General features: G+C 37.3%; 1 long non-coding RNA gene and 1 other non-coding gene across 2 annotated transcripts; one reads left to right on the top strand and one right to left on the bottom strand.

Moving 5' to 3' along the window:
- Positions 1-229: 229 nt before the first annotated feature.
- Positions 230-14020, top strand: LOC140700204 (uncharacterized). The gene is made up of 4 exons (XR_012078520.1): positions 230-521; positions 2865-2939; positions 3566-3659; positions 13913-14020. It is a non-coding gene; the product is annotated as an uncharacterized lncRNA (long non-coding RNA).
- LOC116282742 (small nucleolar RNA SNORA18) lies at positions 3702-3837 on the bottom strand. Its single transcript, XR_004192321.1, has one exon. It is a non-coding gene; the product is annotated as a small nucleolar RNA SNORA18 (small nucleolar RNA).
- Positions 14021-14948: the final 928 nt, after the last annotated feature.

Raw genomic sequence — 14948 nt, forward strand, 5'->3', positions numbered from 1 at the left:
ACTGTAAAACCTGCTGCTTTTAAAACTAGGGAAGGTGCCCAAGACCTCCTAATGTCTCCCTAGTGTGGTCTGTAAACCACTAGCAGGATGCAAGGTGATTTTAGGTGGTACAGGGATGAACTTTCAAAAAAATTGTAGTCATTATTCCCTTGTTGTAGTGGATTGAATTGTGTCCTCCTCATAATTCCAGAACCTCACTCAGAATCTAAGAATGTGACCTTATTTGGAGTAGAATCTTTGCAGATGTATTTAGTTAAGGGTCTTGAGATGAAATAACCTTAGATTTAGAGTTGGCCTTGAACCAATGACTAACGTCTCTGTAAGAGAAAGGAGAGGGAGATTTGAACACAGAGACAAACAGAGAGAAAAAGGTCATGTGACTATGGAAGTGGAGATTGGAATGATGTGTGTACAAGCCAAGGAACATCAAGGAGCTAAGAGAGGGGGTCTGGAATAGTTTCTTCTCCAGAAGGAACCAACCCTATTGACACCTTTATTTTGAACTTCTGGCCTCCTGAACTGTGAGAGAATCAATTTCTGCTGTTTTAACGCACCTAGTTTGTGGTATTTTGTTATGGCAATCCTAGGAAATGAATATACTTAAAAATATATTATGTAAAATATTTGTGGTGTATAAAACCTGTTATTTCCCAGCCATTACTATTTAGACTGATATTCTCTAATTAATTTAGAAAGCAAAAGTGCATTGAATAAAAAAAAATTAAGTAAGTAATCTCATAGGAGGTAGGAAGATATTGCAAAACTGGTGTGGGTGTCACGTGGGTGGAAGACCAGTTTGGGAAGCATTGTTGTTTGCAACCCACAGGCTCCTTCCACCTGGAGCGACATTGTGGGAGATCTGGGTTAACTGTTATCTTCACACCTAATCAACTCCGTGACTTTGGGTAAAATACAAATGATGACTATGATAAGCCCTGTCTTCCTCAAGCAGTAAAGTGGGGACGGTAATAAATGTCTCATAGAACTTATGTGGGGATCATAAGTTTCTTTTCCTTTTGCCTTGAAATACTGAAAGCCTAGTTGTCTGAACCAGTTTTGCTGAGTGTAGAGGTGGGGTCTCCTGGCAGCTGGGTTGATGTACGAAAGAATATTTTCTAATTAGTGCCCCCAAATGTGAGTTGCGTGTGATAAATATATAGGGCTGAGCAAAATGAGAAGTGAGCTGCGGTAAAGCAGTAGGAAGTGATGCAAATAGCCCTTGATGAATCATAGCTGAAGACAACTTTCTATTATTTCTGGGCCTTCATGTGCATTTTTTGAGTTATGAGGGCCTTTATTTCTCCCTCTTTTCAACTCTATTATCTTAGAGTTCATAAAAGCAAGGGAAAGAATTCTAGACATAGTCTGACATATCTTATATGTGGGAAAGTATGCATTTGAGTAATTTCAGAGAAATTTTGTAAATTTGATGTGCATCCCTAGAAATACTTAGGATGGTTTCCTAAGCAGACAGAGGATCAGCAAGGTGATTTGGAGTGAGAATAACACAGCAAACAACTATTGGGTACTAGACAGTGGGCAGGTGCCATGTTAAATGCTATCTCATTTAATCAGCCCTGAAATCTCTGAGGTAGGTATTGCTATTAAAATTCTTATTTTAGAAACTGAGGCATAGAGAAGTTAAGTGACTTGTCCTAGATCATTTAAGTAGAGATTAAGTAACTTGTTCCAGTTCATCAAACAAGGCAGTCTGCCTCGAGAGCTTGCACTCCTAACCTCTTTATTATGCTGTGTAAAGACTTAAAAAATGTAGAAATACAGGAAGGGGAAGAATGCCTCTAGACGATGCAAGAGCAACCTGGTCTTTGAAGTCAGGAAGACCTTATTGCAACCCTGGCTCTGCTGCTTGGCAACTAATTGACCTCAGGCAAGCTACTTAAACTCTATGCATGTCAGAGTTCCTATTTGTAAAATGGATGCAAAAATATATACATATATACATCATAGCATTCTTGTGAGGGTTAAATAAGAGGTATCCAGTACAATGCGGGATGCATGAGAAATAGCCTGCACTGTACCAAGTATTTCTCCAGAGGTAACTTACTTAATCCTTACAACAACCCTTTGAGGTGGATATTTTTGTTATCTCTCCTATTTTACAGGTGAGAAAATTAAGCTTTAAAGACATGAAGTAACTTTCCCAACATTACATAGTCAGCATGTTGCAAAGTATGAATTCAAACTTAGGAAATCTGATTCCACAGCACAAGCTCTCACCCACCTTACTGTCTTCTTTTCCCATGTGAAAAAGACTTGGGAGTTGGGGTTAAATACAAGCTAGAGAAGATTCTACAAGGATAGCAGCTAATGCAAAAGCCAGTGCATATTTAGGGCCCATTCATAGAAAAATAGGGTCCAGTGCGGATGATATATTCTGTGCTGTTCAGATTGCATCTGGAGTAGTATTTTCAAGTTTGGATGATGCTTTTTAACAGGCACTAACAAACTGGAAATGACTATGATCATGAGAGGGCTTGGAAGTGATCACGAAAGAGGAATGGCTGAAAGAGTTTTGTTTTGATGAAGGCCTACAAAGAGTCAGAGAGATAGATGACTTTGGGAAAGGCTGACTGTCCAGTAGGTTGACAGTACCTTGCTGTAATCACTATGGGTCCTCCCTGATTCTGTTCCCAGACTTGCAGGTCCAAGGATATGACTATATCAGTTAATCAATATTCAGAGTTGATCGTATATGTGGTAATTGACTCACACTAACCAAACTTCTAGGAGCTTGATGCATGTACCAGAATGCCAATTGCTTAAAATTAGGAACATAAGCACCAAACAGATTTTATACATGGATTTGCTGATCAGAGCATCTATCTTTTTTTTTTTTTTGGCAGGATGCTGTTACATTCTTTTGTCAGAACGTATATAGTGGTAAGCTAACTTGGCTTGCAAGTAGAGTAAAATCACAGGTTCGTTACAGTTTCTGACTTAGAATGATGGTCAAAAATTGACGCCTCATTATTTTATTAACTTGATTTATTAACTTAATTTCATTTACTTTGTTTATATCTCATTATTTTATTAACTGAACTTATTCATATGAACAATATTTCATATGTGGTTTTGAACATTTGTATCTCATCATCTGTATGTTGTATGCTTATATTCTTTACCTATTTTTCAGTTGGGTTGTTTTTAATTAGATGGTTGATTTCCAATTTTTTTCACAATGTAAAGGATTTTAAAAAATTATGTGTAACATTAGGAAAATTATTTAAAGTCAGTGAATTTTTATTGAAGGAATTTTACATGTGATTGCTTCCACTGCTCATCAAAGTCACCTTAGTTCTTCCAAAGCTTAAGTCAGAGTTTATCTTTAAGATAGCCCTTTTTAAAAGAATCTATGCTTAATCCACAGTTGTCCTGCCAGTCAGCCCATGATTCTTTTAGTTGGACCTCATTTATCTCCACTTGAACATGGACATACTGAAAACATCAAACATTTCCCCACCTAGAATCTAATTTCTGCAAGTAATTTACTTTAGGGCCACTTTTAAGGTCAGAGTAGATGGTTTTGCCTGGTTTCCAATTTCAGACACCGTCTAAACCTGAATGAGTTCAAATCACATTCCCTCCGAAGCTATCACACCCAAGAACAGTACAGACTGTGGGATATGCCAATACCTAAGGTAAAAAAAAAATAACTAACAGGTCTTTAATACTTTTAGCAGCTCTGTCTTGTAGTTAGTTCTTTTCCAAAGATCTCACAAATAGTTCTGTGAGTGAAGCAAAACCACACAGTTACCCTGTGAGGCATTTCCAACAATGTGGGTCTACAGGAAAAGCCTCCCAGGGATAAACCTCAACTATTGTTTTTTTTTTTAACTGATTGATAGGTTCTTTGTATGAATATATATATATATTTAAAATATTTATCTATATTTAGATAATTCAGATAAACTGAGATATATATGATACAGAGTAAAATAAAATGAGATGTAAAATCACATTACATCAATATATACAAGATCTTGTGGCAGCTTACAGCAAAAAAAAAGTGATAATGAATATATGTATGTTCATGTATAACTGAAAAGTTGTGTTCTACACTGGAATTTGACACAACATTGTAAAATGACTATAACTCATTAAAAAAAGTTAAAAAAGGATGCAAAAGAAAAAAATAAAATTACATCAGTTGCAAATATTTTTTGTCATAATTTACTGGCTTTTTGACTTTGTTTTTATGTGTTCTGCCATAGACATAATGTACTTGGGTTTTATGTTTTGTCAAGATAGCTTCTCCCAACAAGATTAGAAATATATTTTCCCATTTTTTCTTTTGTCCTTTTAAAAAATTTACATTTTTAAATACAACTGAGATTTATTTTTAAGTATAGTGTGAGGAAGACATTTAATTTTACTCTTTTTCAGATGGATAGCTCCTTGTCCCAACATGGTTGTTAGTCTGTCAGTTCCTGTCTGATTTTAAATACCTCATTTATCACATACTAAGATCACTGTGTATTTTTCACAATACCAAATTTTTAAAAAATTTATTATTTTTTTAAATTGAGTTATAGTCAGTTTACAATGTTGTATAAATATTTCAACTGTAATTTTTATAATACATTTTGAAATCTGGTAAAATAAGTTCTTTTCCTTTCTTTTTTTCTAAAAATTGTTAACTTTTTTTGGCACATCACACAGATGAATTTTAAAATTAGCCTGCCAATTCTATAAAATATCCTGTTGGAATTTTGATTAAAATTGCATCACATTTTAAATTTAATTTGGGGATAATTAATATCTGTGTAATATTGAACCTCTTAATCTAAGAATATCTTTTATGGCCTTCATTAAAATTGTATGATTATCTTCAATAAATTTCCTACTTTTAAGTTTTTTCCTAGGTAATTCAAAGTTTTGTTGGAATTGAATTTGGCTTTCTTTTCTATTACATTTTCAAATTAGTTTTTTCTGATTATAGAAAAGCTGTAGGTTCTTGTATGTTAATCTTGCTTCTACATTTCTGAAAAATTTCGTTAGTCCATATAGGTATTTTGTGATTGCCTTGGATTTTTTAGGTGTATGTCTACCTTGCCAATAGTCATACTTCTTTATTTTTTTCCTGATCTTTTTTTATTGACTAGTAACTCTAGGACAAAATTATTGACCATAAAAGTAGGCATCATTATGTATTGTTCCTGACGTTTATGGAGACAGGGGTCTAATATTTTATTTTTCAGAATGATATTTGGAAATTGGCAAATTTCGATAATAATTGAAGATGAGTGGTAGATATATGGAGCTCATTAATCTATTTTCCCTATATTTGTGTATGTTTGACATTTTCTATAATATAGAGTTACATTTAAAAAAGAGTCAAATAAAAAAAAAGAACAAGACATTTTAGGTTTTTGGTGGATACCCCTTTTCAAATTAAGGAAGTATCTTTTTTCCCTAGCTTATTCTAAATTTTTAATTTGGGATGGGAATAGAATTAAATGTGTCGTCAAAAAATATGTTTTGAAAGAAAAACTGTAACAGGGTCCACCCATCTCTAAAGACCAAGGGAAAAAGTATGAGACTTTCAATGTGAAAAATTGACAACTCGTTCACCAAACATTTAGACCGGCTTCTCTCTTTTCATCAACTGACAGTTTTCAACAAGAGCAGAAGAGCCTCTAGGACCCAGCACATTGCTGAAAACACTGAAGGGGCTAAATAAATAATGTAGAATTGTTAGAGGATTTTGTGGGGAGAGAGAGGTAAGGCATGGAAGCTGTATTGCACCACCCAGATCCCCACTCCAGGACTAAAGGACGTATCACTCCAGCTGTTGGGATTATAGTTGGCTGACACTCTCTGGTTGCCAGTCCTTTCCGGGAATTGCCCATGGCTGAAGAGAACCACTTTGCCCAAGCTTCTGCCTCCTTCCCAGGAGCAGCTGCATGCAATGACTAAGCTGTGTGGGGCTCTAACATCCCAGCACCCTTGCCCAACTCAGGACAGGTTGAAAGGGCTCTCTCAGCTCCAGAGCTCCCTGCCGGGTGGCTGAGGCTTTAGGGTTACCAGATAAAATAAATACAGGATGTCCAGGTAAATTTGAAGTTTTTGGTAAACAACAAATAATTTTTTTAGAATCAGTATATCCCAAATATTGCATGGAACAAACTGCTGCTAAAATTTTTTTTTCCTGTTTTTCTGAAATTCAAATTTAACTGGGCTCCTGCCTGTTTACTTGCTAAATCTGGCAGCCCTGTGAGGCATCCTAGACTAACCTCTTCTCTTGCAGTCCTGCTTCTTTCCCTTATTCCACAGACGTTGATTCTGATTCTGATTCTCCAAGCAACTTCCTGCATGCTGACCTCTGTCTCAGAGTCTGCTCTCTGAGTAATGAATCTGCAATCGAGTGAAAATTAAAATAAAATGCCTTTCTTTGCCCTGTCCAAATTTTAGAACTAGTTGAGATTGGCACATGGGTCCAATAGATCTCATTAGACTGATTATTGCAGAGCTGAGGTTGGAGAACACTCCTGAAGTCTCGAGCCTAACGGGTTCACTAATGCCTCATTCCCAACTACATTTACTCAGTCTGCCCGACTCAGCCTACTTTACAGCTGTTCCTATTACCGTTCATCAGTTAGGTTAAGTCATTCCTTCTCTTCTGTGGAGGAGTGAGTAAGGGGGCGGGGAAGAAGCCAGAATTGTTACTCTTGTGATGGTCTCTCTAGATAAGAATACAAAGCTGGGGAAAGAAGTTTTCCACTAAGTACTGCTTTGTATAAGATAAAAGCAACCTTGTTTGAATAGGTCAGTGCAAATGATCATATATGAGCCTTAAGCAAAATAGGACGAGACCTTCCAAAAGTATGGATTCTTAATTCTTTGCCTCCTTTGTCTCTTCTCCATGTGAAGGATTTCCTTAGGACTCAATGCTTCTCTCTCTTCTCAATTTGTGTGATCTGCCTTGTCAAGCTATCTAGTCTTAACATATAATGCTTTTATAAGCTTAACTTTCAAATCAGCATTTCCCTTGACCTCTCTCCTGAGCTCCAGTTCTGTATTTCCAGCAGTTTTGTCCTCTGTACCTTGGTTTCCTGAAAGTACCCTAAATTCATGATGTCCTTGCTTTAGTCACACTTTTGCTCCAGCGTGAACGAATCCTCATTCAAGCTCCCAGGCAATGAGGAGCATGTTCTGAGGAGAACACACTTGGGAACTTAGGGAAAGACAAGTAATCTGATTGGCTATGCTTGTGTATTTGAGCAAGGGAGGCTCATAGGTCCGTGGTCAGCCTATCGGGTGACTGCTTTTGGGTTGGATGTCGATGCCAGTCCATCTGGTTGTGGCTGGAGGGATCGTGTGGTCCCTGAGGACTGCCCCTTTACCACTTCAGCAGGGCCTGTGGCAGGGCAGGCACAGTGACCAACATGGTCAGTTCATTCTCTTCCTTTTTGTTAAAGGAACAACCATCTTGCCTTCTGGTTAGATGGGAAACCCTGGCCTCATACATGAATCCATTTTTCCTTTTGTTTTCCAATTCCTACCTGCCAAACCATATTGATTCTGTCTTTGTAGACTGTCAGTTGGCTCAGGTTTCTATAACAAAATACCATAGACTGGATGGCTTAAACAAGAGAAATCTGGAGGCTGGGAAGTCCAAGATCAAGGTGCCAGCACTGTCAATTCCTGATGACAGCTCTCTTTCTGGCTTGCCCCCTTCTTGCTGTGTCCTCACATGGCAGAGAGAGAGAGCAAGCTCTCTGGTGACTCTTCTTATAAAGGCACTAATCCCAGCATGAAGGCCCCACTCTCATGACCTCATCTAACCCTGATTACCTCCCAAAGGCTCCATCTCTAAATACCATCACATTGGGGGTTACAGCTTCAATGTGTGAATTTGGGGGGACACAGACATTCAGTCCATAGCATAGGCTATTATCTGTATCCTTTTCTCCATTCTTACTGTCACTGTTCAAATCCAGAAGCTCCTTACCTCTTTCTTAGATCCGTATAGTAACCCATTAGGTTATTTTCCCCTGTTCTGCTTATTTCACGTCCTGCTTCCAGATTACTTTCTAAAAGTTGACCTCTGATCATGTCACTCTGCTGTTTGAATACTTACATAGCTCTCTGTTCTTCATTGATTAAAGTTCAAATGTCTTAACTTGGCATTCAAGGCCTAATGGATGTTTTCAGTATATTCTCCATTAGTTTTCCTTTTCACATTCTTTCTGAAAGTGTAGTCTCCAGGACACCCGACCCAGATTTACCTGTTTCTTGAGATCCTCCCCAGAAATAGTGAACAGTATCTCTGTGAGTGGGGCCAGGACTCTGTATTGCAAACAGGAATCCCAGGTGATTCTTATATATGTTACACTTCAGGAGTACCCAGTGTAGTCAATGAGGAAAAAGAGAAGCCTCATTCTTGTAGATGCTCTGAAAGGAGAGATCGGGGGTGCTTTTTTTTGGGTAATGTAGGGATTAGGCTCTTCTGGCGGCCTCACTGTCCTTAAAGACAGCCAGTTCTCCATACGCATCAAAGGGCCAGTGACTCTAATTCTTTAAGTCTGTGATTTTTCAAGCTGTGCTTGAGGACCACTCAGAGGCTCCACAGGAGGTGAGGGGCAGTGAGTGAATGGGCTTCATAGCTTCTTTTTCTTCCTTTTCACTAAAATAATTTCAGTGTTATTCATTTTATATTTCCAGGCGCAAGATTATATTTGAAAGACGTGTTCTGCTTTCTAAGTATCTCTGTTCTGATTTTAGTCACACCTTTTCCTCTTCCAACTTTCAAACCATTTGGGAGGTAGCTGTAGTAGTTAGATGGAGATTTTTTTAAAAATCAGCTTTATTATGGGTAAAGCTTAACTGGGGATTGCATCTTGGATCTACAGCAACAGTCAGATTTCCCAATATTGTTTCTCTAAGCCTTCATTTCAGGACAACTTGCTGAAGGGAGTAATGCCTTTCCCTGATAGTCTCCAGCTTTTTGCTCTTTTATTAATTCCTAGGATTTTCCATGCCTAGTGTGACAATTTCCCTCAGTAGAGGAGGTGGTCAACTTCTCCTACTTCTTTCTTAAAACCACACTCCTAATACCAGCCACAGCTGCTCTGAGTATCCTCCTGTGACCTCAAGTAGGAGGTGTATCTTTCGCTACCAGAAGGCTCTGAAACGGGACAAAAGAGGAACATGAATTAAATTATCAGCAAGGCTGGTCTGCATTCTTGGCTGAAAATAAGACCCTATTCTATTTCTTATTTCAGCTTATGCTCAGCTGTGTTAGTCGAAAGAGTATATGAAAAATCAGGCAGTAAGCCCAAATGACAACATCAAATTCTTCAAATAGTATACTATAAGCAGTATAAAAACATCCCCCAAATTGAAAGTCCAAGAACTAAATTTTCTTTGCTTCGTATAAATTTAAGTGCAAAGAAACTGGAGCTCTTATTAACTCGTCATTCTGCTAAATCTCAGAGGGTCTTACTCAGACCCTGGATAGAATCAAGTCCTTTACCCTTGGCACATCTGGCTTTCCTCCGCTGGCGAGGGTATCGTTTTCTGTGAGAATTATCAACACTGTGAACTAGATGTTGCCTGCTTTTCTCTTTCATGGCACAAGATAGGATTTCATTTCGCTGCTGCCTTTGAAATTAGATCTGTCATATGACTCCTGTTGACCAATGGAATGTGAGTTGAAATAACATGTTGCCCCCTGGGGGAAAATTTATGAGCCAGTGTGCACCTTCCTTCATCCTTCTGCCCTGTCACTTGTGTAAGTGTGGCTTGAGATGGGACATCCAATGGATGGGGTCCTTGATTTACTCTAATAAGCAGAATCCCTTGTTGACTTGTAATAGACATGTTAATGTCAAACTGTTATTGTCAAAACCATGTTTTGGAGTTGTTTGTTGCTACATAATAACCTAGTTCATCCTGACTGATGCACCCACTCAGGAATACTGAAATGCAGTTAGTTCAACCTACAGTCTTTATAAAGCCCCAGTTTTTAAGGAGTCTAAATCTGAATCTGAATCACATATAAATACAATTATCAAGCAAAAAATTTAAAACACAGTCACATCCCTTGTCTCCTGAGTGGTTATTGCAAGTAAGATGATCTTCCCAGAACCCTGAACTTGATGTGTTCCTGACCAGACATTCAGGGCTATTTGAAGGAAGGAGAGAGACAGTGGAAACACACACGTGCAAAGGGAAAGTCATCCTTGTCTCAGCCTCAACAGGGTATCAGTCAGTCTGTGCCAGTTGCTTGGAGACCATGACGAACAAATAGAAAAGAAGTAAAAAGTAAAAATACAGATCCTTAGTATTAGCTCTGTTTATGTAGAGAAAGAATGGGACAAACTAAGAAGTTAGGTTTTTGCTTTGTGTGTTTTGTTTTTTAAATTCAGCTGAGCCTTCCTGGAAGGATTAGGGTAACCATGGAGGAAAAAGGACCTAGTTCTTTTTCCCACTATGACCACTATAACTTAGGTCATATCCCACTATTTTGGGCAAAGGTGTAGTGAAGGAAGTGGTTTTGTTCCTCTGAAATATCAGAAGTTAGTCAAGACCAGAAAAAAGTTGGGAAAAAAAAAAGAGCATCAAGGTCCAGGAGAGTAAACTGCACACACAAGAGAGTGCACTGTGAAAGTACTGCTTTTCTCCAGGCCCCTCGGAACGTATCGGAGACATTAACAACAGTTTCAAGTCAAGGATTGGCTAAAGGAGGAAAAAATCATAGGCCTAGGCTAGAAGTCAGCAACTTTTCCTGTAAAGAGCCAGCTTTAACAAATATTTTAGTCTTTGAAGGCCATACAGTCTCAGATGCCACTCTTTAGCTGTGCCTTGGAGTGTGACAGAAGCCATAGGCAATGCATAAACAAATGGGCATGGCTGTATTGCGATGAAACTTGATATACGGACATCAAGATTGGTTTTCATGTAATTTTCATGCCATGAATTGTGATTCTTTTGATCTTTTTTAACCATTTAAAATGTAAAAACCATTAAATTTATCAATGAATGTAATAAATGAATATTATGTTTACATATAAATGTAAATATACACCTATTATTTTACCATTAAAAAAAGACACTGGATTGGATTCTGCCCACAGGCTATAGTTTGCAGACCCTTAGCCTTGGCAATTTCGAGACAACAGCCATTGTAATAAAGGAATAGAAATGCCTCTGATGGGTGTGGAGAAAGGGGAACCCTCCCACAGTGTTGGTGGGAATGTAATTCGGTGCAGCTACAATGGAAAACAGTATGGAGATTTTAAACAACTAAAAATTGGCTTACCACATGGTCCAGCAATCCCACTCCTGGGCATATATCTAGAGAAAACTCTAATTTGAAAAGATACATACACCCCAATGTTCACAGCAGCACTATTTATAACAGCCCAGACATAGAAACAACCTAAATGTCTATTGATAGATGACTAGATAAAGAAGATGTGGCATATATCTATGACTATTACTCAGCCATTAAAAAAAAGAATGAAATAATGCCATTTGCAGCAGCACGGGTTGGCCTGGAGATCATCATACTAAGTGAAGTAAGCCAGAAAAAGAAAGATACCATATGATATCACTTATATGTGGAATCTAAAAAAAGACACAGATGAATTTATTTCTAAAACAGAAAGAGACTCACAGATACAGAAACCAAATTTATGGTTACGAAAGGGGAAAGAGAGGGGTGTTAAATTAGGAATTTGGGATTAACACATACACATTACTAAATATGAAATAGATGAACAACAAGGACCTACTGTATAGCACAGGGAACTATAGTCAATATGTTGTAATAGCCTATATTAGAAAACAATCTGAAAAAGAATATATATATATATATATATATATATATATATCACTTTGCTGTACACCTGAAACTAATGGAACACTGTAAATTAACTATACTTCAATGAAAAAAAACGGTTAAAAAATAAATCTAAAAAAAGTCTCTCGTCTCTTTTTTTTTCTTCCTTAAAGCCCTAACTTTATAAAATTCCCAGGCTTGTTTCCTCAGGACATAAACAATACCTGAGTCTCTTCTTAAAATAACTGTGTCATCTTGTCAAGCTTATGCAATAAGTTTTGAGAATTCTGCCCAGCAGCCTCAGTCTTCCCTGTCCAATCTGTCCACATATTCTCTAATGACTTCGTGTAGCATTCCTGGTTTTCAGGATGCTTCCCCAATTCCTGATTGACTTTAATAGCTTTAATGGGATGCTTCTGAGCAGTTTTCTGATCTGGGCTTCCTTTGAAGGGCATATTAATTTGTTATGGCTGCTGTAATAAAGCAATTACTACAAACTGGGTGACTTAAAACAACAGAGGGAGTTCCGGAGGCCAGAAGTCTGAAATCAAGGTGTTGGCAAGGCTGGTTCTTTCTGAGGGCTGTGAGGGAAGGATCTCCCTTTGGCTTGTAAACTGACATCTTCTCCCTGTGTCTCTTCACATCATCTTCTCCCTAAGTGTGTTTGTGTCTTGTTTCTCAATATGACACCAGTCACACTGAATAAAGTGTCCACCCTACTCCAGTATGACCTCTTCTTAATTTAACAAATTATGTCTGCAAGGAACCTCTCTCCAAATAAGGTCACATTCTGAGGTACTGGGAGTTAGGACTCCAACATATGAATTTTGGGTTGAACAAATTCACTCCAAGCTTTTCTCCCACACCTTGGCCCCTCCTCTGTAAGGTTTCTTTGTATTCTCTCTCTTTTAGTATCATCTTCTCATTTTATAGTGTAATTTTTGATAGATAATTAGATTGGCATATATGTCCTTTCTTACTTTCTGGTGTTCTAGCCTGCCTTTGAAGATTCCTTAATTTCCTTTTATATCGATTTAGCTTTTTCTCTAGCGCCTTCCCCTTTCTCTAGCATCTTCCCCTTTCTCCTAAGGAATTTTCTCTCTTCCTCTAGTCTAACCTGATCAGCTAGTGTGCTTTTATTTTTTGCTTTTCCCCCTCTGTTCTCATTCTTCTCTTCTTTCCTGAGTAAAACTGGTTCCCAGAGACAGTGCCAGGTAGAGAGGCCTTTTAAATTATTTTTTTCATTTAAAAATTTAATTTAAAATGAAAAAAATTTGCACTAAAATACACAGAAGATTTACCATCTTACCACTTTTAAGTGTACAATTAAATAGTGTTAAGTATATTAACAGTATTGTATTTAAATTACTTTTAACCTTTGATTTACAGTTTCGTTGACTTCTCTTCCTAAAGCCAAGAAGATGACATGTCCTCTATGGAATGAATTCTCACATTCATCTCTAAATTTTTATTATGAAAAATTTTAAATATATTATGAAACATTATAAATAAGTTGAAAGGAAAGTACAATAAACTCTCATATACCTACATTCAACAGTTATTATTTAACTGTATTTGCTTTGTCTATCCATGCGTGTATATGTATTTGTATGCATAAGTATACATATATTTGTATACTTTTGTTTATGAATGCATATATGCATATGTAAAAATATATGGTGTATAATTTTCTGTACCATCTGAAAGCAAATTATAGAACTCAGGATACTTTGCTCCTGATAGTTTAGCATGTCACATAAAAATAAGGATATTCTCTTACATAATCATAATATTATCACACCAAAAAATGAACACATGCCCTTATATTATCTGATATTCAGTCCATATTCAAATTTCCCCCGTCTTCTCCAAAATGTCTGTTACTGATTTTTTGGGTTCTTTTTTGAGAACCATCAAGGTTCGTGCATTGTATTCCAATTCTTTTTGTTTATCCATTGAGATACTTTTCACTCTTTTGTATTTGAAGCCAAAATTTGAGTCTCTAAAATAAAAAACAGCCATGGTGGACTTATGTAATTAACAAATTATGGTGGATAAGCCAAATGATTTCAAGAGATTTATACTCAGTTTTTTCCTTGGCCCTAGAACTTCTGAAGTTCAAAACAAGACGGAGAGGAATAGAACCTGGGTCTGCTGAACTGTTGCCACCTATTAATACCCATATGTTTTAATTAAAAGGCTAGTCCTCTGTGATCTGTGTGCATATACCTGTCTTTTAAAATTTAAACCTCTGGTCTATTGACCTTTCTAATAAATACCTTATAGGGAGTAAAAATTGTTCCACCAGTAGTAATCCTGTATAATGAAGTTTTGTACGTCTTACATGCTATGAAAATACTTTTTTTACCCCTGACAAATTAATGTTGGAATCAATAACACCTGCTTAGATCCAAGTTGGCCAGAAAAATCTTCTTAATAATGCCAGTAAAAACTGGCGTCGTGTCTGTAAACTTCAGCCAAAACACAATGTGTTGCAGCCTACAACAGTCAATATTCATAAAAATACTGAGGTTAAAGGCCCCCAGTCTTCCTTCATCTTTCCATGTGTTATTTTGATTGCGCTAATTTGGTGTAGTATTGATCTCACAAGATTTCCTGATTATTATGGCCGTATATTGGGACAAAGCTGGAGTGATTATTCCCACCTTCCTCTCTTACCTCTGGAGTTTAGAACTATTCAAGAAGCAGATTCAGGGATGATTCAAGAGATGGAAATATCAGGCTGGTTATTGTAAAGTGGATTGGAAAATGAGGTCGGATCCACCATTGGGCTTCCTCTCCCCAAGTTCTGGACCTTGGTTAACCTGCCCAAGGGAGATTTTGAGTGTTTGGAGTGACTCACATACCCAGAATTGCTGCCTTACATCTGTGATCCCCAATTCTGAGAGCAGACAGAGAAGAAATGCATAACTGGATACTTAGATTGAAATATAATTTACATGCAGTAGAACGTAATATTTTCAATGTATAGTTGGCTGATTTTTGACAACATGTAGAATCATGTAACCACTATCACAATCAAGAGATAATCTTTCCATCACCCCAGGATATTCCCTCCTAAGTCTTTGTGGTCACTCTCCTCTCCTCTCCACCTTTACCTTCAGACCCTGGCAATCCTGCT

The sequence above is a fragment of the Vicugna pacos genome, chromosome 12 (assembly GCF_048564905.1).
Source record: "Vicugna pacos chromosome 12, VicPac4, whole genome shotgun sequence".
Classification (NCBI taxonomy): Eukaryota; Metazoa; Chordata; class Mammalia; order Artiodactyla; family Camelidae; genus Vicugna; species Vicugna pacos.